Below are 25,002 nucleotides of genomic sequence, written 5' to 3' on the forward strand. Positions count from 1 at the left end.
CGTCCCTGTCGTAAATACTTAGAAGATAATTTAACCGCCAAGTATGTCTTTAATTGCCTCTTACTTGGCGTTGTGACTTACAGATTAAATTTAGAAAACCTTAGAGGGTGGACACTCATAAAATTTTATTGGCTCATTATGAGGGGTTTAAAAGGACGGGTTCTATCGGTTGCCTGTTGTAGATTTGAGTGAACCAGAAAGATGGCTAAAGTTTGTTTGACCACGAATTTTAAATATTCTGCCCATGTTTACTCAATTATTTATTAAGATATTCCATTTCTGTAAAGCGCAATGGATTTTTTAATACAATTTCCACTAATGTACCTTTTTAAAAATTTAAAATTGATCCATAAATACCAAAAATCAGACAATCTCATACTCATCACAATTTTAACACGTTGTAGTTTTTTTTGACAACAAAATTTAAAAAACGGAAAAGCAGTCTAGGCAGGGTTTTTTACGCTCATTTCAACGGTGTGAAGTTTATTACAATCGTACATATACTTTTGGAAAAAACTTGGGCAGAAGTTTATACGTATTTCGCTATGCTGGAACATACTTTAGCGCACCCTTAAAATGATGAAGAGCTGATGTATATTATGGTTACCTGGTTTCTTAACAAATTCAGTGCTAAACTCCTTATAGATTTTAACTCCCTACTGGGTTTATCTTCTCTTTGTGAGGGCAAACCATGCAGGTCAGGTAAACCATTTGGGTTAAAAGTAATTGTAAAAGTGACTGAATTACTCAAAAAAAGTAATCCGTTACAATTACTCATTACTTGAAAAGGAATTGAATTATAGTAATGAATTACTTGCAATTGAATTACTTCCAACCACTGGTTGTAGGTAACGATATTGTAATTTTAATAATTCTTTTTACACAAGGTCTACTGAAATTTTGGTGAAATATTAAAGTGATTATTACTACAAGTACTACTGTACAAAAGAAAGCAGTACAAAAGAGCACAATTGAAGTGTATTAGGAATACTACAGGAAATTGTTAGCTGACATCTAGGTACATTTAAGATTAATTTCATTATGTAAAGCTTGGCTAGATATTCGGCCCCTAATAATCTCGTGTAAAAAGATGACACTTGAAACGGACCTTCTGTTTAGTGGAGAGTTTTCATTAACTACATACGTAATACATATACTAAGTAGATTTTTTTTTATCACAATAATAATATGTAGGTGGACAGGTGTTAAACATTTAAAAATAGAGATAAAACAGAGAAAAAAATCCGCAGATAATAAAATTCAAACTTACTTACATGTACGAACGTCTTGGAACTTTTTGAAAGGAAATATATAGTTAATTATCAAAATTGTCCCTCCACTCCAATGGTGAAGACCTACACCACTGGTGAATTGGGAGAAATTCTAGTTGTAATTTAACTTTATTCCACCTCGGACCAAGTTTTTCGGGTCGTAGAATCCGCAACAAAGTCAATTGAATAGAAGCAATTCACAGGCGCAGTCTTTCTCGATGTGGCCAAAGCTTTCGACAGTGTCTGGCATGAAGGACTTGTTTACAAGCTCCTCCTTGCAGGCGTGCCGTTGATGATGGTACTACTAAATAAACTGTCAAATAATTTTCTTTCTTCTCAACCTCTCTGGCCAAAATTTGTTTCGTCTAAACCGTTAAAGTGCAAAAAAATTAAGCCAGAAATTATACTTGCAAAAAGTGTGTACTGCAAGTTTAAGAAAAAATTTGGCAAATATATTAACAAAGGATCAAATTAAGGCTCCAAAAGGGAAAAAATTCAAAAAATTTTCCAAGCAAACAATCACTAAATCTTTGAAGCTTAAATTTGGATGTGGGACCAGTGGATATAACTTTTTAAGAAAAATGAAACTACCATTTCCAGCTATTCGAACATTGAATTTTCATTTACAAATTTTAGAGTTTAAATCTGGAGTTTTGCTTGAAATTACAGGATTTTTGAAAATTAAATGTGAATCGCTTAATCAGGATTTTGGGAGGGATTGTATGGTGGCATTGGACGAAATGGATATAAAAGCTGGGATTGATTATTGTGTACATAGTGGGACGTATATTGGGGGAATTACTTTACCAAAGCACGAGGGAGTAGCGACAAAAACGTTGGTAATTCTTGTAGGAGGTATTACTACTCGCTGGAAACAAATTGTTTCATACTATTTTACAATTAAGTTTCGCCTCTCGGCTCACGACGAATAAAAAAAATTGGTCTAAAGAGTGTAGACAGTACTTCCCTTGCTGTCGGAAACTTGACGACTGCATGCCTATTGTGTTTTTTTTCTCATTACATTTTTGTAGTGGGAATTTAAAAAAAAATTGCGATGACGTCATCAACATTTTTGCAAGGACACGTATATCAGTTGGGATAGATGTAGTGTAATACTAAGAATAAAATTATTATATTCTCAAATTTTCGGGAAAATGAATTGGGTCGTTTGAATATTGATTTGTAATAATCAATAAAATAACGAAACAATTTACTCACGTATACCTACGTATCAGAGGCAACTGAAAATCGTGTATGTATAAACATTCTTAATTTAAGATGACAGGCGTAACAGCATACGTGAGAGCCAAACACAGAAACTGTAAACAAAACGACCGCCGGTTTTATTGCTTCGACTTCCGCTTATTATATAAAACATTGGGTTTTATTTTAATTCTTGACGGTGAAATTCACAATTGGTTGATTATAAACATGTCTATTTCACATTCGCGGTATCAAGTGAACGCATAAAACAAATTTCAAAGCATTCGGTTTTGTAATTCCTGATTAAATCGATAAAATAAATTCACGCCTTCATTAATTTTTTTGAGTCACCCTGCATATGCAAATCCAAAAATATGAATGGAATGATAAATCACAAGTACAAACTCATCATATTTTTTGCATTTTAGATAGGATTTATTCAGCAAAATTTAAGAGTGACGTCATCAATTTTTTTAGGAGGGATGAACAAATACATTTTGAACAAAAGTTTACCATGCTTATAATAACTTTAAAATATTCCCAAGATTTCAAAGCATTCGGTTTTGTAATTCCTGATTAAATCGATAAAATAAATTCACGCCTTCATTAATTTTTTTGAGTCACCCTGCATATGCAAATCCAAAAATATGAATGGAATGATAAATCACAAGTACAGACTCATCATATTTTGTACATATTAGATACGATTTATTCGGAAAACTTTTGAGCTGACGTCATCAGTTTTTTGTAGAAGATAACCAAATATATTTTGACTAAAAATTTATTATGCTCTTTATAACCTTAAAACATCTGCAAGATTTCAAAGCATTCGGTTTTGTAGTTCCTGATTAAATCAATAAAATAAATTTACGCATTCATTAATTTTTTTGAGTCACTCTGTATATGCAAATCCAAAAAATATGAATGGAGTGATAAATGACAAGTACAGGCTCATCATATTTTGTACATTTTAGATATGATTTATTCGGCAAACTTTCGAGCTGACGTCATCAAGTTTTTGGAGGGGATAAGCAAATATATTTTGACTAAACATTTATTATGCTCTTTATGACCTTAAAACATCTGCAAGATTTCAGAGCATTCGGTTTTGTAGTTCCTGATTAAATCAATAAAATATATTTACGCATTCATTAATTTTTTTGAGTCACCCTGTATATGCAAATCCAAAAAATATTAATGGAGTGATAGTTCACAAGTACAGACTCATCATATTTTGTACATTTTAGATATGATTTATTCCACAAACTTTTGAGCTGACGTCATCTAGTTTTTGGAGGGGATAAGCAAATATTTTTTGACTAAAGATTTATGATGCTCTTTATGGCCTTAAAACATCTGCAACATTTCAAAGCATTCTGGTTAGCAGATTAAAAATTAAATTTCAAAATGTTGTTTTATAATTTCGATTTTTTTTCCAAAAATCTGGACGTTTCGGGTGAAAAGTCGATTCAGAGTTGTAAACTACATGTGTAGGACTATGTTATTTTATACAATTGAAAACCCATTTACTATGTACAATTTTGAAGTGACGTCATCGCTTTAGTGGTGGGGATGATTCGACAAATTTTGGTTAGCGTTTTACCATCTACATGATATTCTTAATATAAGTACAAAATTTCACAACAATCGGTCGAGTACTTTCGGAGATTATCTGTCTAATAAAAATCCGGGACGGCAGACGGACAGACGGACAGACGGACAGACGGACGGACAGACGGACAGACAGACGGAAATGGGAGACCTATTTCTTCGTCTTCTAGGGGTCATGAAAGATCGAGAAAACGTAAAAGTAGAGAGTCGGCCGACGGACTCGATTACAATACTTCCTTTGCTTACGCTCGGGAAGTAAAAATCATCAGAATTGAGATAGGGCGGCTTATATTTTGCCTTTTTTTTTCTTAATATACATAGCCATCTTTTCGCAACAAGAAACTTAAAACATGGTAAAAATGGTACATTTTCACAAGGAAATATGGATTTTGTAATTATAGCTTAATTGCAAAATCATGTTTCATTATACAAATTTTCCATTTTAAACCTGCTTTAAGTTTCTTGTTGTGAAAAGAAGTCTACGCATATTAAAACAACTAAGAAAAATGTATTAGTGCTCTACCGATCACGTGGACCTAGTGTTCTTACTTTTTAATATATGCTTCACTTAGGTACTAATCTAATATGAATTAAATGTGTTCCCGCATTAAATAAGCGTAATTAAGTAGAGTAAAGTAGATGTTTCCGGACCGGAGTTAATACCATACCCCAGAATTGCAGATGACCGAGGACTGGAGTTAAGGGGGAGCTGAAGTAAAATATTTTGTCGGTGCGAATTATTAGCACCGAAAATCTCTACTTGGATGGGTGACTGTACTAATTCCTTATCTGAATAAATTACCTGAGGACGGTCGTCCGTCCTCTGGTTGTTACAGGTCGAGTATGTTTATTTTCTATTTTGCAGGTAAATTTTACAATTATCTAAATAATCTTCACGTTTTTTTTTTTTTTTTTGTATTAAGAAAGGCATCATGTTGATCAATATAAACCAGAAGAATAACAGACAATGAAACTACCATTTTAGAGGTGACAGATTTAGTAAGTATATTAAATATTTTCAAAACGAGCAAATAATAATCTATACATAAGTAGTATGCAATAGGAGTATAATTTATAGTAATAAAAAAATAAAAAAAGTATGTAAGAATGAAGGGGAGGCATACGTTCAAAATTGGACAGACAGCTTATAGACAGACAGATACATAGATTATAAAAAATTTGCTTGAAACTAATTTCGACCAAACTTTCCGAAAAACAGAGAATGATAATTTAAAAAGATGTCAAATTTATAAAATTAATAATGACGAATTAATACAACAAAAAAATAACCATCAGTTTTATTAAACTTAAAATTAAAGTTGTTTTTTACCTTTTAGTGATTTTTTTTCTCTGCGTGTTTTTAAAATATAATCAGGATTTCGAATAGATAATACCCTACGTCTCCTAGGATCAACAAGTTCCGGAAGAACGCATCCGTAATAAAATTTTTGGAGTTTTAGAACCATTTTTTTACAAAATTTTTCGTCATATCCAACGTATGTAATTTTAACCCCTTTGAGTGTCCAAATGGCAAAAATACAAGATTTCTTTTTCGTTATGTGCAACTGTCCTTGCATTTGGTAGTAATATACATGTTCGTTATTTACTCTTTTTGTCCATTTTATGGTAAAAAGAGGCATTCTGCTTGAAAAAACAAACATTATAGTAAAATTGTTTGCATTTAATTTTGATAGGTATGTATATTTAAATTTTTAAGTTCGATTTTCTAAATATTTTCAACATGTACAGTTGTGGCCTTCCAAAATACAGGATAATTTTCTCTTTTGTAAATGTATATAGATATGTTCAAATGGGCGTTCAAATAACAAAGTTTGTCAAATTTGACATTTTGTTTATTCAAAAATGCTACGTCACTGGTAATAGCCAGACTTACATTAATTTAAAAATTCAAAAAATTCCATAACAACGAAAAATCGTGCAATTTTGGGGGGTTGCAACTGTACATCGCTACATAAAAATTGTATGTTGATTGTCTTTTGTTTTAAATTATATTGTCATTGACCTATTTTTAAATGGCAACTTTTTTTTTTTTGAAGAGTGAAAATTTTTGAAAGTTTTTCTACAGCTATAGGTATATGAACATAAACATTTGATTATGCTAGATCTTTTACCAAATAATGTATTTTAAAATATAATACGACTGTGGCGACTAAAATTTAAAAAGTTTTTTCCGTCAACTATGGAGTTCCTGTTGAAGAAAATGACATTGACGACTCTCAAACAAGAAATCATTTTAATTTTTTTTTTTTGTAAAAATATATATTTCCAAAATACAAAATCTATTTCTATTTTACTTGAAAGATGTAACGTGTGAGTCATAAAATCTTTCCCCTGAGTTAGCAATAAACATAAAAGATATGATCAATCTATACTATTAACAGAAAGAAATCTTGTTAGAACTTTTTATGATTTTTAAGTTTCTACTGGTATTTAACTTGTGAAATACGTACAAACGTACATACCTGTTTATATCAATGTAGTATTCTAATGAACAGATACATTTTCAGATTGATAAAATGACCACAAACTGTAACCACTTGTATATATATATATATTGCTACAAATGCCAGTTGCCAACTAATATTAGGATCCTCTGACCAATCACTGTGTAGACCAAAAGTAAGAAGAAAATAAAATGTGAATTTTTGTGAAAATTAGCTAAATAATTTCTAATAAAAAAATCTCCGGAATCGTAACACAATTGGCCTCTTCACTTTAATCCGTTTAACTATGAGTGATAAGTTAAGCTCTTTAGGCGTATACCTGCTCTCATCCCCAGTAAACCAGAAAATTACTCAGCTTGAAAAATATTTCCGAATCTGTTTTTTCGGCATGTGTTTTAGAGTTTATTTATTATCCGATTTTCATTTTTCAAAAACATATCTACTCCAAAGTAAATTTACTACAGATGTCTGTAAGTAAAATTTGGAAATTTTCCTTACAAGTCCTAAATAATAAAAACACTCAAAATTTCAGGAATTGTAAAGCTTAAAAAGTATGTTCAAATACAGTTTTTTCAAAAAACTAAAAAGCAGATCTGTAGAGTTTTTTCCGTGGATTATATATACGAAAAATTGTTGTGATTGGACCAAGGGTTTTCCGTAAAACACGTGCCCCGTTTTACATTATTTCCCCTATGCCGAAATCTACTTCAGCTCCCCCTTAAGGTGTCGGATTAGTGAACACCCGACCTGGAGAGGAGTTGAGGTTCTCCGGTTGAATTAAATTTCTGTAAAAGCTATCAAGCTGAATGCACAGATCGACCGTACCGTGTGTAGTCTGCGGTTGAATGCGATAATACGAATTATCGAAATAATCGAATATCCACCTTTGGATATTACCCGGCCGACACAGAAGTTGTATTTGCCGAACGCAATTCGTTGATCTTCGGTGGAACGGGGTCATTGACCACATTGTTTCTTATGGGGCTATGTTTGACTTTGTCTGCTTTAAGCGAAATTTCTTGTAAGTACATATACAAATCTCGGGGAAAGTTAAATTTCTTTCTCGAGAAAGAGTTCACGTCGGAGCCTTGACCTTCGGTGAACTATTTTTCTCTCGAAGGGAATGCATCCCTTTCCACCTCGGTATGTAATATACCAATATAGATAGAATGCATATTTTGATTGTATACTTATTACGATTTCAAATATCTATATATTTTTGAACGATTCGGAATTGGTGGACTCGGTTTTAGCATTGGAGTGGCAATGGAGATTTTTTTCATAGATCTGGACACTCTATACCTGAATAATTTAAACCTATGATGAAGTACATATTAGTCTTTGTACAGTACCTAGAATATTGTTTGCACGCTACCACATACAACCTTTTGTTGGCTTGGTTTGATTTCTATGAAAAACGTCAAGAATTACAACAAATCTGTTTTGCATATACTTGTGGAATGAATAAACAAGAATGCGGATAGCGGATAGCAAGGAAGTTCAAGTCCAATAGTCCAGTGTGATAACTGATAATTTGAATGTTATTCACCTTTACCATATAATGTTTTTAGTACGTAAGTAATTAGTAATTACCCAAAATTTCAATGTTTCTACAAAAATATGTTTATTTCTGTTTTTATTTCTAATATAAAATATGATCTAAAAATATTTTCAAATGAATTAAATATAATCGAATATGTTAAGACGTTCTTTAACATTGTATGACGGAAGTATTCGCGTTCAAAGTAAATCTTATGATTTTCCAAGACATTTAAATAATAAAACCTTTAATTACACATAAATTAATTATACAAAAAAGTGACATTTGCATTTTCACTGCCAGTGCATTTAATCTAAATAATATAAAAAAAAGTTTCTAAACGTATATTTGTTTTTTATAAATTCAGATAACGTTGCTTAGAAAAAACATGTATTGGTTTCTAATGTCCTGCATTTCCATTTTATAGCACTTGCTTTGAAAAAATTAAGTTAAACTGTAAAGTATATCTTATACAATATACCTAGGATCATTTTGATGATTGTCTAATTTCATGTTTTCTTAGTACTTCCTTTAGAGCTTGTAAAACCGTTTCCGTGGCTACGTATTATGTAACTAAAGAAGAAAAAGGTTTAAACCATAACATTAATAATAACAAACAAAAACAGGGCGGATTCATAAAGCACAAGTAACGGAGTATATTATCTTATATAATTTAAGTTATTTTTATTACACAAAATGTTGAGGGAAAGTCCTCACACCATTGGATGATTAGACAAATTTTGATTAGCGTTGTACCATCTAGATGATTTTCTTTATATTCTTAACAACCATTTCAGTAGTTCCGATGATTATCTGTCTAATAAAAATCTGGAGGGATGGGAGACAAGCCAGTAAACAGACAGGGTGATCTATCTTTTAGTAGGTACAATCGCACGCAAATGTTTTGAGCCTATGGGCGGATCATTTTTGCCTGCCCTCACCGAAGAAGGCGGTCCAAATCCTTCAAGGGCAGAATTTGTAGGTAGGCTCAAACTACAACGAAATTTACATTTGGTAAGAAGTATTTATGGCTCACACCAGTTCTCTCAAATTTGTCGGAGAAGATTTAGCAGGTAGTTGTTCCCATAAAATAATGGTCACTTTCGTTCGTGAGTAACGATGGTACGGACAGGAATTATTTTGCTTTCTAACATCTTTCGACCAATTGTTCCGTATAAAAAATTTCATCACTTTTTCCAATAAAATACTCTTAAATGTTCATAATAAATAAATAAATAAATAAAAAACGATATTGTCGAGTGTCCCCTCTAAAAAATTTATGACGTCACCTCAAAATTTTGCAGAATAAATCCTATCTTAAATGTATAAAATATGATGAGTTTTTATACTTGTGATTTATCACTGCATTAATATTTTTTAGATTTGGTTATACAGGGTGTCTCAAAAAAGTTAATGACTGAGTCAATTTATTTTATTGAAGAAATCAAGAATAGCAAAATTGAATGCTTTGAAATATTGTAGATGTTTTGAAGTTTTTGTAAGCATCTAAATTAGCGTCTGTCTGCTATGCTCTCAAAAACATAATGAGACAATGTAACTTCTCCACGGCAAAGCAACTTTATTTTGCTAACTTTCAGAGTCTTCTAAAGTACGGTATTACGCACTGGGGCCTTTCTCCTGATTTTAACCGTGTATTCATATTACAAAAAAGGGCAGTAAGAATTTTAGGGGGCCTAAAAAACCGACACTCTTGTAGATCAACTTTTCACCAACACGGAATCCTGACGCTGCCAAGCTTATATATATGTGAAATTTTATCATACACATACAAAAACATAAACAACTTCAAAAATAATAGAACAGAACACGAACACAATACAAGACACAAGGATTTGTTGTTACCAAGACAGCACAAGACAGCTCACTATCAGAGAAGTTTGCATTTTAATTGCTGCAAATTTTTTAACAGTCTTGACTGCAACATTAAAAATGCGTCTAATTTTCTTGTCTTTAAATCTGAAATAAAAAAATTTCTATTAAAAAAAAATTATTACGCAATTAGCGAATTTCTAATATAGCATATCCGCTATATTTTATTAAATGTATAAGTTTCTAATGTACTGTACCTTTATGTTAATTGTTTTGCTTTGACAATTCTTTCTTAAATCTATTATAATTGTTGTGTAGATTTTTCTGAAAGTTAATAAATTATTATTATTATTATTATTATTATTCATGGTAACTTTTTCGAAAATTTGATTAATATGCGCAAAATCAAAAATCTGACAAAATGAAATTCACAAATGCAAAAAACAGAAAATCGAAAAATACGAATCGTAAAAATCAAAAAAATAAAATGGCTAATCAAAAAATCGAAAATTCAATGAATCAAATACCTAGGTCGATCGAAAAGTCGAAATTCACAAACCCCAAAAATCGAAAAATCGAAAATTGAAAAACGGGAAAACCAAAAAATCGAAAAGTAATATTGAAAATTAAAAAAATCAAAAACAAAAATAAAAAAAAAATTGCAAAGCCTAAAAGCTGAAACGAACAGAAAAATCGAAAAAGCAAAAAATTGGAAAAACAAAAATTCGAAAAATCTAAAATCGAAAAAGTGGAAAATCGAAAATCTGAATAAAGAAACTTGGAAATTCTGAAAATTGGAAAATCGAAAACCAAAAAATCGGGAAGTAACAAAATTGAAGTCTAACAGTTGAGAATAGAAAAATTGAAAAACCGAAAATTATAAAAATCGACAATGGACAAATTGAAAATCGCAAAATTTAAATTGAAAAATTGAACATGGAAAAATCAATGAATTGAAAAATCGAAAATTCGACTACTCAAATTTTCTAAAAATCGAAAAATCATAAAACTGAAAAATCCAAAATTCTAATGATCGAAAGTCTGAAAACTGAAAATCGAAAATTCTGAAAAGCGGAAAATAGAATATCGAAAAATTTAAAAGAAAGAAAATTGAAGTCTAAAAACCGAAGAATGGAAAAATTAAAAATCAAAAATTCGAAAAATCAAAACCGAAAAATTCAAAGATTTAAAAAGAAAATCGAAAAATCAAAAATCTGATAATTGAAACTCGAAAATTTGGAAAATCGAAAAGTAAAAAAATTGAAGTCTAAAAGCTGAAAAATGGAAAACTGAACAATCGAAAATTCGAAAACCAAATATCGAAAAATCGAAAAACCGAAAAATCGAAAATTTGATAAATCAGATATGCGAAAAACAGAAAATCTGAAAATACAAAACTGGAAAATCAAAAATCTAAAAATGGAAAAGCCGAAAATCGAAAATTCAATGAATCTAATACGTAGGTCGATCGAAAAACTGTAAATTCACAAATCTAAAAAATCGAAACTTTGCAAGATTGAAAAACCGAGAATTGAAAAATCAAAAAACCGAAAAATGGAAAAATCAAAAATCGAAAAATAGGGAAACCGAAAATTAGAAAATTCATAATATTGAAAACTCTAAAAGTCGACAATTCAAAAATCAAAAAATTGGAAAGTAAAATAATCGAAAAATCGAAAAGTAAACAAATTGCAAAGCCTAAAAACTGCCGAACAGAAAAATCGAAAAATCGTAAAATCAAAAAGTGGAAAATCGAAAACTGGAAATTGAAAAATCGAAGATTGGAAAATCAAAAAATCGAAAATCGGAATATCGAGAATCGACAAATTAAAAAACCGAAAAATCGAAAAATTAAAAAATCGGAAATCGAAAAATGAAAAAAAAACAAAATTCAAAAATCGAATAATCCAAAACTAAAATAATAGAAAAGTGGAAAAGTAAAAATTGCAAAGTCTCAAAACTGACGAACAGAAAAATCGAAAAATCAAAAAAAATCGAAAAATATCTAAAAATGGAAAATCGGAAAATGGAAAAACCGAAAAATCGAAAATCGAAAACTCGAAAAATCGAAAATTCGATGAAACAAATACTCCAAAAAGCGAAAAGTAAAAAAAATTGCAAGGCCTAAAAATTGAAAAATCAAAAAATCGGAAAAATGAAAATCGAAAAAACGACGATCGAAAAAAAATAAAATCGAAAATGGAAAATCGGAAAGTAACAAAATTGAAATCTAAAAGCTGAAGAAGGGAAAATTCTAAAAAGCAAAATTAAAAATTGAAAATTTGAAAAATGGAAAATCGAAAACTCGAATATCGAGATTTTGAAAAATCGTAAAAATGATAATCGAAAAATCGAAATGCTCAAAAGTCGAAAATTCGATTAATCAATATTCTAAAAATCGAAAAAACGGACACAAATCCACAAATCTGAAAAATCGAAAATCGAAATATGAAAAATTAAAAAACCGAAAAATTGAAAAATCCCAAATCGAAAAATGGAAAAACCGAAAATTCAAAAATCAAACTATCGGAAAGTAAAATAATCGAAAAATGGAAAAATAAAACAAATTGCAGAACCATAAAAACTGAAACAAACAGAAAAATCTAAAAACCACAAAAGCGGAAAAACGAAAATCGAAAAATCGCAAATCGAAAAATCGTAAAATCAGAAAATGGAAAATCGAATAATCGAAAGTTGAAAAATCGAAGGTTGAAAAATAAAACAACCGAAAAATGGAAAATTTAATGATTAATGGAAAATCGAAAAATCGAGAATAGAAGAATTAAAAAACCGGAAAATTGAAAAATCGAGAATTCAAAAATCAAAAAAATCGGAAAGTAAAATATAATCGAAAAATGCAAAAAAATTGCCAAGTCTAAAAGCTGACGAACAGAAAAATCCAAAAATCTAAAAATGGAAAGACGAAAAATCGAAAATTGAGAGAATGGCAAATCAAAAAATCGAAACATCGAAAAATCAAAAAAACGAAAAATTAAAAAATCGAAAAACGAAAAAACTGAAAACTCGAAAATTCAAAATACCGCAAACTTGAAAAATCAGAAAATTGGAAAGTAATAAAATCGAAAAGTTGATAGAAAAATGGAAACTGAAAAATCTAATTCGATGAAACTGTTGGTCGAAAAAACGAAAAATCGAAAATCGAAGTGACCTTTTTTTGAGACAGGCTGTATAAGTAAATCTAAAAAATATTACTGCAATGATAAATCACAGGTATAGACTCATCATATCAAATTTTACGATGACGTCATGCATTTTTTGGCGAAGATAAGCAAATACATTTTGATCGTGGCTTTGAAAGTATTCTTCGACTTTCGTTCCATTTCAAAATTTACTCTTTGTATATTTCAGTGGTCACAACGAGTTCACTAACTACGCTGAAGTATGCAAAGATTAAATTTGTCACCGAAAAGATGACGGAAGTAATAAATTATCCTATCGGTCGAAGAACGTTCGGTCCGGTCTTACACCTCGACCCAAGAGAGACCGCAGTAAAGGATAACAAATGGAACGGATAAAATAAAGCGTCAAATATGATTGATAAACTTTAAACCAAAATTATGAAGTTTATAAACTGAACATTTTTTTTGCTTTTTGAAATGTAATACACTTCAAAAAATGTCCGTGACTTACTTTAATGTGAATTTTATAAGTATGGTCGGCACAATTAGACCTAATATTAGTGTGATTTTGAGCATATTCTCGATGTTATTAGAGCAGGACAGGTTTTTTTTTTTCTAACTAATTGACAAGATTTCTATGTATTCAGTTTTGCAATTCTTGATTTCTTCAATAGTCACCCTGTATGTATAAACAAATCCAAAAAATATTAATGGAATGGTAAATCAAAAAGTATAGACTCATCATATTCTGAACATTTTAGATAGGGTATTTATAAAATTAAAACTAATTTAGGGTAAGAATTTGGTCAACACGTAAATTTCGTTGTAGTTTGAGCCTACCTACAAATTCTGCCCTTGGACGATTTGGACCGCCTCCTTCGGTGACGACAGGCAAAAATGATCCGCCCATAGGCTCAAAACATTTGCGTGCGATTGTACCTTTGGGGGCCACCAAATGTCGAGAAAACATTAAAATAGTCATTTCTTCCGAGCGTGTAAAGCTACGCTTCCACCTGGGAGAAATTCTTCCGGATCAGCTCGTACAACTGTGGGAGGGACTGCCCTCAAATGGATAAGAACTGCATCTACCTGAGTTCCGAGTGCGATCTCCGAAATATGTCATGGCAAATTAATACTAAAGGCGGTATAAAATCAAAACACTCGTGGGAGTTACTCTCAAGGGGACACTTAGGTTAAGCTACTTCATATATGTAACTATTGCAATAGGCCCCATCCGACAAACGACAACTTTTTTAATACTCTTTTGGAAGTGGAAATCCAGTTTAGAGTTTTGCAGGACCAAACTAAATATTATTAAATTTTCGCCATTTAATTAATCATTTTCAATGTATATGTGAGTGATGAACATATGATACAGCACATGATTTACGACACTAATTTGTTGTAAATACACAAAAACAATTTCGTGGCGTATCCTTGACCTTACTATACCGAAAACTTCACGTCATAAAAATTTTGTCAAGCAAAGAAACAAAATAACACATGCTTTTGCAAAGTCAACAATATTGTAAATTTTGGCAACTCTTATCATATAATTACTCATTATTGTTATCTTACTGCTGTAGTATTCCTATGTCTATGATTTATACGTTAACATTTTTCTACGCCAGTTAGATAGCTTATTTAAAAATCGTTATAATTAGCGCTACAAATTTTGGTTATCATTTTACCATCTACACGATATTCCTAACATACGTATAATATAGTTATATTATGTAATATATGTACGACAATCGGTCTAGTAGTTTCTGAGATTAACTCTTTGATAAAAATTGACACAGACGATAAACAGACGGAAATGCGAGACCTACTTTTTCGTACTCTACGGGGTCATGAAACGTCAAGAAAACATAAAAGTAACAATTCATCGGGTTGACCCTATTATCACACTTCCTTAGGCGGTAAGATTTTTATTGCGACTACGTTGAGTTGATAACGTCATAGTGTCCTGTGTAGGAACTGTGGCAACATACGGTAATTTGTTACATTTTCAAGTTAGTAGAGACTGTAAATTCGTTATTTGCGAAGATACGGTTTTGCGTGAAAATTTGTCTTGGGATACAAGTTTGTGGTTATGCATTTGTATATTAATTTATATTCACAACAAGATTGAAACAATTTTCGCAATAACGGGAAATTTTTTGAACCTTCTTTCGACAAACAATAAATAAATAATTCAAAATATTGCACGATTTGTGCGAACGTGACAATTATGTTTGTGTAATAATTACTATCTACGGAAAGCTTTCTTCTGGTAAGATGATTCAACGAAATAAGTCTCCATTGAGGTCAAGTTTGAGATGACCTATTTTTCCCCGGATTGCTATCTCTAATGAACTCCAAAACAGTCAGAGATATGGGAATTCTATAATAAAAAATTACTTACTACAGGAAAACAACAGCAAGTCTACTTCGACACCTCACAGATCACTATGCCTTATCGATGGGCACAGATTGCGACTCTTTGCTTCATAAATATGTAGCCTGAATAAAATACATAAATTATTGTTGTTTGTCTGATTGTGCCATGAGAGAATCATCCAACATCGTCCAGTACTTGGATACGAGTGTTGGGTCAAGCACCTTAAGAGCAACGCATCCATTTTTATGAAAATCTAAGGACAACCACTTCTGGGGTTCAACGTATTCAATCGCCAGACGTCCTGTAAAAAAATCATCGCCTTTTAACATCAGGATAAGAATCGAGTCGTATATCATACGGTGGGAAAAAAAATTCATGCTTCGCCCACACGCCAAAAAGGGGGTTGCTGACCCCCTGTACAATGAACATTGCTCTCTTACATTGTAGAACTCGTTTCTTCAGATGCGATTTACGTTCAGCTGAAAGGTCATTGTAATCGTTTTAATTTTTATATTTTAAAGGTCACTTGCTCGAGGTAAATAAATTAAAATCATTTCAACGGTCACTGACGGTGCATTGCCATTTCGCACTCGTTTGCTGTCATTCGCTCAAACTATTGACTTAAGAATAATGACTGTGACGAGATAAGGAACAAAACAAAACACATTAGAGAAATTACCCAAAAATGAAACTGCATGCTGTTTCGACGTTCTAGTAAGGATGAACATCTTCTGGCACTAATTTTGGAAGCTCTTCACACATTCAGATAAAACGATGTTGCCACCATAAATAATGGGAAGGTTGTTTGAAATTAATTTTTTGTTAAATTTGCATTTTGAATACGTCAACATTTTTACCTGCAGAAAATGATCCTACAAGGGAACAAAAAAAACAAAATCTTTTGAGTGGAAGGAAACGTCAAAATATGTTATAGCGTTTTATAACATTTAAAATGTGATCAGTTTCAACAATAAACCTGCAGATCTCTCACATACACCGTCTATTGTCAATATGCTTTCTGGGGAAATGTTTAGTGTTTATCAGTTAAAAAACTTTAGTTTATGGAACATGCAATGTGTGGAATGTTTCGAATGTTTTGACGTAATAACCAATTATGTGTTATTGGAATGCGTCCGTCAATCCTATTTTCTTACACGGTGAACCATATAATTTTTATATAAGTGACGATTTTTATTACTTCCCAAGCGTAAGGAAGTATTATAATAGGGTTGATCGGACGAATGGATACTTTCGTGTTTTCTCGATGTTACACGACCCCTAGAGTACAAAAAAATTTTCGTTCGACAGATAATCTTTAATCATTTCCACCGACAGTTTGGACGTCCTTGAAAAATGTTTTCAATAGTAAGATCCCGAGACCGAGAAAAATTATCGCCAATTTTTCGAGGTCGAGGGGTCTTTTGGCAGACTATTTCTTGAAGAAAATTTCATTTTTTGGCCTCATGCTAATTTTTAATGAATAAAGTTGTAAACACTCATAATTAAAAATCAAAATCACTCTATACGTATTTTCGTCGTCATCACAACAAACTAAACAAGTCAGCAGAAATTATAAATTCAACAAAATAATGTGTTCTACACGTTTTGGCGAAAAATCCTTGGAAAAAATAGACCAAAATATTACGATTTTAACTCCAGAAAATACCAAAAAGTCTCAAGAATATACATGGCGCTTGTTTCAAAGCTTTTGTGAAGAAAAAAAAAAACGATTTGAAACAAGAAACTTCTGTTGTTGAACTAGTTTCCATAATGAAGGACTTTAGTTATAATATGAAAAAAAAGAACGGGGGTTATTAAGACGATATGGAATACAGTGGCGAAAAATTTGCAGGAAAAATATAAAGAAAATTAAACATTGTGTTTAACCCTTTTCAAGATGTGGATTTCGCTAGCGGGACGCTAAAATAAAAGCGTTACAACAGCAACCGGAAAAGAGAAGAGCTTCGTCTTCTAGTTTATCAAGTGAAGAATTAAATAAAATGGCAGATTTATGGAAAGAAGATACTCTGGTAGGATTCCAGCGAAAATTTTTTCATATAGCATCTTATGAACTAGCATGAATCTGTCTACCTTAGTTGTCATTAATATCATTACAAAATTTAGTGTGTTTTCTTTGGTCCATGCGGGGAAATGTTCGCTTGATACTATGCTATCATTGGTTGATGCAGGGAACTTATCGATCGATAAAAAAATGTTCACGTATCGCCTATGATTTGTCATAATTTGATTTTTCTCACAATTTTATTGGACGAAATTTTCTGAGGGAAATAGTCGAGTAAAGCCCATTTAAATTTTATAAAATAACATACTTGTGGGTTATAAATCTACTTTGATTTTGTTTATTACTTCCCGAGCGTAAGCGAAGGAAGGATTGTAATCGAGTCCGTCGGGTGACTATCCACTTTTACGTTTTCTCGACCTATCATGAATTCTAGAGGACGAAGAAATAGGTCTCCCGTTTCCGTCTGTCTGTCCGTCTGTCCGTCTGTCTGCCGTCCCGGATTTTTATTAGACAGACAATCTCCGAAAGTACTGAGCCGCTTGTTGTCAAATTTTGTATTTATATTAGGAATATCATGTAGATAATAAAACGAAACCAAAATTTGTCTAATCATCCCCACCAATATGACGACGTCACTTCAAAATTGTACATAGTAAATTGGTTTTAAATTATGTAAAATTACACATGTAGTTTATGACCCTGTGTTGAATTTTTACCCGAAACGTCCAGATTATTGGAAAAAAAAAATCAAAATTATAAAACAACATTTTTACAATTTAAATTGGAATCTGCAAAACCGAATGTTTTGAAATCTTGCAGATGTTTCAGGGTTATGATAGGCATGATAAATGTTTAATCACTGACCCCCTCCAAAAAATTGATGACGTTAGCTCAAGATTTTGCCAAATAAATCCTATCTAAATTGTACAAAATATGATGAGTCTATACTTGTAATTTATTAATATTTTTTAGATTTGATATACAGGGTGTCTCAAAAAAATTAATAACTGAGTCAATTAATTTTATTGTTTAAATCAAGAATTGCTAAACTGAATGCTTTGAAATCTTGCAGACATTTTAAAGTTATTGTAAGCATACTAAATTAGTAATTAAAATATATCTGTTTGTTCACAGCCTCCTTGATAGTTAGGTACTATGCGTTTACATGACATCCGGTCTGTCAGTTGTCAATTTCTGCAAAATTGCACTTAAAATCTTGGTTTATTCTTTTTACAGCAAAAAAACAAATGAATGAGTCACTAACGTCAGAAAGTTTTTATAGGTTAGAACGCAAATTTAAGGTAGTTATTGACCACAGCCGCTTTCTCTCTAACCGTCAGTAAAATTTTACTTGACTTATTTACACTCATTTTACCGTATATATTTTATATGGTAACAGTTTTCAATTACGAAATATACAAATAGAATTCGTTCTGTGAAAAATGTCAAACTTAATATCTCAAATTTTGGTAAATTTGACTTTGAAACGAACGCTAACGTAAAGCAAAAAATTACAAAATTTGAAGAAAACAATGAGATTAACCAGACGGCCATGTGACAGGACGAATGTCGTATAAATGGCATTTTTTATCAACTTGTCCTCGTAAAAGTCACGTTTAAACATACAGTATTCCTGCTAACTACATTTCTGCTTTTTGTATTGTTATTTTCTCTTGGTTTTATGTTTTAATTTTCTATAAATGGAAGTTTGCCATGTAGAAAGATGTACCATACTATTACTACTACTACTACTACTACAACTACTACTACATACTATTATTACTGCTGCTGCTGCCACTGCTGCTACCGTTGCGGCTACACTACCACCACCGCTGCTGCTACGGCTATCCCTACCACTACTACAGCCATTACCACTACCCCTACTACTACCACTACCACTACTACTACCACTACCACTACCATTACTACTACTACAATTACTACTAATACTAAAATAACAATATGTAAACCATAAGCAATATAACTAAAATTCCTTTCAAAATTCCAGACCCCCATTTGGAAATATAGCGGAAACGAACATTCTTTAATTTTTCGATTACCTTTTTCACAAAGACGCAAAATGTTGAAAACTGTTTATAAAAAATTTTGTATCCCATATTATTTTCCTTCTTCGTCAACAAGGAATTTAGATCTGTAGATTAGCCTGGGGCGGTATTTTTAGAAAAATCCAATTGTTTTAAACTATCCACATGAGTTTAGTCAGAGTACGTCACAGAATTTGTCCCATAATTCACGGTGACTCATAATCTTTAGCTGGGCTATTATATACCTACCATTTACCATTAAAAAATTGGGAGCCGCAGCTTGAAGACGGAAGACTCTTTTGTTTTTGGTTCCATTATATGTATATACAGGGTTAGGATAAAATCCTGGAACGGTCGAATAACTTTGTTATTTGAAAAGTTGCCTATTTTTTTGTTAATAGAACACCTAGATTTTTTTGGGATTTTCCGAAGCAGAATAAAAAACTATTTCAGAAATTATCAACATGTTTATTTCTACTGACACAAAAAAATTGAAAAAAATCACAAAAAAACACCTAGCACTATGTAAAATCATACATAATTCATTGAGACATTTTGTTGATCGATTACATCACTGCCAAATTGTACTTCCACTCATAGTTATTATTTATTAGTATTTTCAAAGGTGACGTGATTTTACATTAGGTGTTTTTTGTGATTTTTTGCTATTTTTTGATAACATCTTGATAATTTCTGAAATTAGTTTTTTATTCTGCATCAGAAAATGTCAAACAAATCTGGGTGTTCCATTAAAAAAAAATAACCCTGTATAGTGTTCAGCTTGTTTGTAAATTCCATAAACTGATAAATTCTGTACAGAAATGAAGAAAACAGTTAATTATGCTTTCAGTTAATTAAAATAAATTAATTAAAGCAAAGAACAAATTTGATTTAGCAGCAGGTGTCAATGGAGGCACGTACTAGTTACTAGTTGGCTTCTGCCGCGATTTTTGGACTCTGACCACAGACTACCCCCTATATATTTGCTTGTTAATGACGTTATTATAATAAGTTTTAACTTTTCCCAACAGAGTCTTTTAAAAGAAAGCAACTGCCCCGCCCACCCACCCCTCTTCATTCTGTGACTACTCTCAATACTGTTAATTACAACGTTATTGTTTTATTAGAATCTTAGGCAAATCCAAGCAACTATTGGTGATAAAAACAAATAAATTCGTGAACGAAGTATCCAAAAAGTCTTAAGTTGTTGTTAAATACGCATTCCAGATGTGAGAATCATATTGGAAAATCAAAATTACCGATACTCCTCCCACTCGCACAAGCTCCACCTTAATAAATCAATCAATCAATCAATGTCAATATAAAATCCAACTTCCGCCTCAGAACCAATAAGAATGAATGATCAAAACAGAAAAAAAAAGCGCTAATCGTAAATTATTTACTATAAAATTGATTTCTTATTTTAGAAGAAAAAAATGAGAGAACGGGTGGGTGGGCGGGGCTAAGTTTTTATTTTTCCCAACAGAGCCTTTTATAAGCAAGTAATTGCCCCGCCCACCCAACCCTTTTCATTCCAGTGACTGCCCTTAATAGAATCTTAGGCAAATCCATTTAACTATTCGTGATAAAAATAAATAAATTGGTGATCGAAGTACCCAAAAAGTCTTAAGTTGTTCTTAAATAAGCATACCAGATGTGACAATCATATTGAAAAAGCAAAATTACCGAAACTCCTCCCACTCGCACAAGCTCCACCTTAATAAATCATTTCATTGACCCGTAGAAGAGGGGGCGGCGTTTAGAATTGCATCTTATTGTGTTCACTTTTACTATTTAAGTGTAAACGCTGCCAGCAGTCGTTTAAAAAAAATAAATTTAGTAAAAATGGAATTAAAAAAAATATTCCTACATTATTCTACATTCTACTATGTGTCAATATAAAATCCAACTTCCGTCTCAGAACCAATAAGAATGAGTGATCAAAACTGAATAAAAAAGCGCGTCTTGTTATATTATTTACTATAAAATTGATTTCTTATTTCAGAAGAAAAAAATGAGAGAACGGGTGGGTGGGCGAGGCTAAGTTTTAATTTTTTCCAACAGAGTCTTTTATAAACAAGTAATTGCCCCGCCCACCCACCCCTCTTCATTCTAGTGACTGCTCTTAATAGAATCTTAGGCAAATCCATTAACTATTGGTGATAAAAGTAAATAAATTGATGAACGAAGTATCCAAAAAGTCTTAAGTTGTTGTTAAATAAGCATACCAAATGTGAGAATCATATTGAAGAAGCAAAATTAAAATTATAATTATAATTATTATTCGCCATTTTGAAAAAAGAAAACGAACCTACCGTAGGTATTGGTAATTAATGACTACTGACATTTTGAAGTTTTACCTCCCTTGTTATTTACAATTTAGTATATGACCAAATTACCTTTTATCGCATGCCGATATGTTGACCAATAGCATAATATCGTCTGAAAAATAAAAACTGAAATACCGGATGGGTTTTGGCATCTTTAAAAATATGTTTAAACACTTTTATAATAATTAATATGTGTTATCTTCAGCAGTTCTTGTGATTAACAAGTAACATTTGTAAAATTCTTGTATCATTTGTTTTATAACATAACTTCAATTATTATTGTCATTAACCCAGTTTATCTCATACGTTGGAGCTGTGAAGACACATCTAATCACTACACCATTTAATATTTGGCCTAAATTCATGTTTATCTATTTAACCCTGACTTACTGACAACGATCCAAATTTGTATCAGGTGGCCTTGAAATATTAAAATCAACTTAATACAAAACAACTCTAAGAGAATATTTCTAAAATTGAATGCGTGCTTGATAAAAAAAGATTTATATCTTTAATTATACGTAACGTTCCACTTTCCGCATTTGTCGGCTTCTCAACAATACATCGTGGAAAAATTTTTAAGTGATTTATATTCGGAATTAAAATTATATTAGAGCAATACATTGCCTAACTTAAAAATTGGGTGGAGATTATTCAGACAAAACTTTCCTAGCTTCTAAAGTAGTGCACTTTTTGTCATAAAATTTTGTGATAACATGAAGTTGTTTAATTTCAAGTCGACACTCATTTATGTAGAATTATTTTCTAAAAATTCACTCAAATAAGAGAAAATTAACCCAGGAGGGAGTTAAAATCTAAAACGAGTTTAGTGCAGATTTTGTTAAGAAACCAAGTAACCATAATATACAGAAGCTCTTCATCATTTTAAGGGTGAGCTAAAACACTACAATGCGTTAAAATTGTGTGTGTATGAGATTATCTGCTGGCTATTTATGGATTAATTTTAAATTTTCAAAAAGGTGCATTAGTACAATTTGTGTTAAAAAATCCATTGCGCTTTACACTTACTACGATTTTTGTGGTCAAACAAACTTTAGCCATTTTTCTGGTCCTTTCAAATCTATAACAGGTAACCGATAGAGTCTGTCTTTTTAAACCCTTCATAATCCGACAGTAGCTTTTACGACCATCGGTTATTTTTTATATCCATATGTCTTCTGGATTTCAATTCCCTGGGATTGTGTCTTGTTTAGGTTAGTCCATACATTTAACCAGACATTTTAAAAATGATTCAGTTATTAAATTTCGTTTTGAACAATTCATTTCGGTCACGCTTATTAAGTTGTTTATTTATTTATAATATTGGTCGTGAAACGTAATTCTTGACAATAAAATTTTTAGTTGCAGATTTCTGCTGAACTTTTTTTTTTTTTCTATGTTTAGACGTGAACAAACACAGGTATATTGCAAAAACCCGATCGTTGAGTTAACAACATGAAGCACGATGTGCTCCACAAGTGAAGCGAATTGAGTGTATGGTGCGTAAAATTTCCTCGTTATCGTAAGTGACACGCGAACAAAACATCAACAGTTCCCGCGGTGTAGAGATCGGATATCGTTGATCACCCTTGAACTCGAGGCCTTGCTACCATTACTCTTCATATGATAAAAACGCATAACCCAATTCTCGCATTCAAAGTGGGTCGACGTCCTAGATATTATCGAGATTTCAGAAAAGTGACTGCTGAATGATATTGTGTGCATGGTACATGTACTTTCATAAAGGACACTGACCCTCGGATTTCACTGCCTTGACGACCTTTCTATGTCAGGACGTTACCCTCCTCGTCAAAATCTGTCGAAAAAAGCGCACCGCAAGAGGTCGTGTTGTTTGTTTACATCGTGGTGCATGCACACAATGTGGAGCACTTTTCCGCAAATAAATTCTCTCGTAAACTACTTACTATTTATAATCAGGTGAAATCTGAGATGCAGTTGATTTTTTGAGTGAATGTGTGTTGTGACCCATATTCGGAAGATGCGTGGCGCTACCAAGTGCTTTTGCACTTTCATATTTTCATACAACACTTTCGGACTCGACTGTGACATCGATGGATCAAGATTTAAATGGGTGCGTTAAAGACCATTTGTGGGGTCAATAACTGAATAGTGATGGGAAATAACCTTGCTGGGCAGACGAGACGGTAGTCTACCTGTTGCCCACGCTGAGGACAATGCCCACAACCCCATTTCGGTTGCACCAAATATTCCACCAAGGTTAACTTACTATAATTAGCACTAGCATACAAAACGAGTGAAAACGACGCACCTTTAAGAGAATTTAGCAAGTTTTTTTTTCTGAGTATTTTAAAAACATACCTCTGACCTTTAAAATTATATTTTTTCTGATTTCTGAATAAGTTAACAAAATGAAAATATAAGTACTTCCGGCAAGTTTATAGAATGTTTTAAAAGAAATTAAAGTTAATGAAGCGTTAATTTAATCAGGCGTTTAGCGACATCTGATTATCGTTTTAATCGCAATCAAATAATTAATTGAGCTTTTAATCGGTTTTTATTGTGTTACAATTTGATTACAGTTGTTTTTAAATGACGTTTTACTGTAAATACAATGTAGATATAGATGACAGGATTGCCAGGCAAACCAATTTTTAGACGCCAAATCTGACTTGGAAAAAAAATTGTCAAACAGACAACTTGTTCTAGTTATAACGTTAATTGTTGTAGTAATTAATACTCTAATTATAATAAATCTTTTCAAATAAACTAAAGCGAGATATAAACTTAATGAATACAAATTAATAAAAACACAATCGGATTTTTCCCATGTATTGTGCTGTACAGTACTTATAAAATTACGACGAAAACAAAAAAATATAAACTACCAACCTATAAATAGCTTTCTCTTTTCTTAAAAATTGTATTGTAATCTATGGTGGAAATTCCTTTTGAAAATGGAGCTGACATTTACTTACATGCAACTGCGTTTCTGAACAAACCAAACTTTAGTAGAACCTCTAAACTGATAAATCATTATCTCCAGTGGCGAGTTCGCTGGAACACGGGCCCGCTTCGTCAAGGGGCCCGATCCAGTCACACGATTTTTTTTTTATTGGATTTTTTATATTATTTGGCAAATTACATCCCGAAATAAAAAATTCGAAAATGTGCGGTGATGG

At 31.8% G+C, this 25,002-nt stretch overlaps 1 protein-coding gene across 6 annotated transcripts in view; it reads right to left on the reverse strand.

The window, feature by feature from the left end:
* The window catches only part of LOC135139668 (cytochrome P450 306a1), a 105,889-nt gene that overhangs the window by 21,644 nt on the left and 59,243 nt on the right, over window positions 1–25,002 (reverse strand). The window contains exon 1 of one of the 6 annotated variants that reach the window (XM_064069978.1): window positions 19,241–19,317. The exons of 4 other annotated variants lie outside the window; for them this stretch is intronic. The gene's annotated coding sequence lies outside the window, so the exon portion shown is untranslated. Of the gene's footprint in view, window positions 1–15,467; window positions 15,532–19,240; window positions 19,318–25,002 lie in introns of those variants that run through there. One more of the 6 variants, XM_064069975.1, reaches the window with a different exon arrangement.

Source organism: Zophobas morio, unplaced genomic scaffold, assembly GCF_036711695.1.
Source record: "Zophobas morio isolate AGI-343-1 ecotype UQ-CSIRO unplaced genomic scaffold, CSIRO_AGI_Zmor_V1 ptg000031l, whole genome shotgun sequence".
NCBI classification, from domain to species: Eukaryota; Metazoa; Arthropoda; class Insecta; order Coleoptera; family Tenebrionidae; genus Zophobas; species Zophobas morio.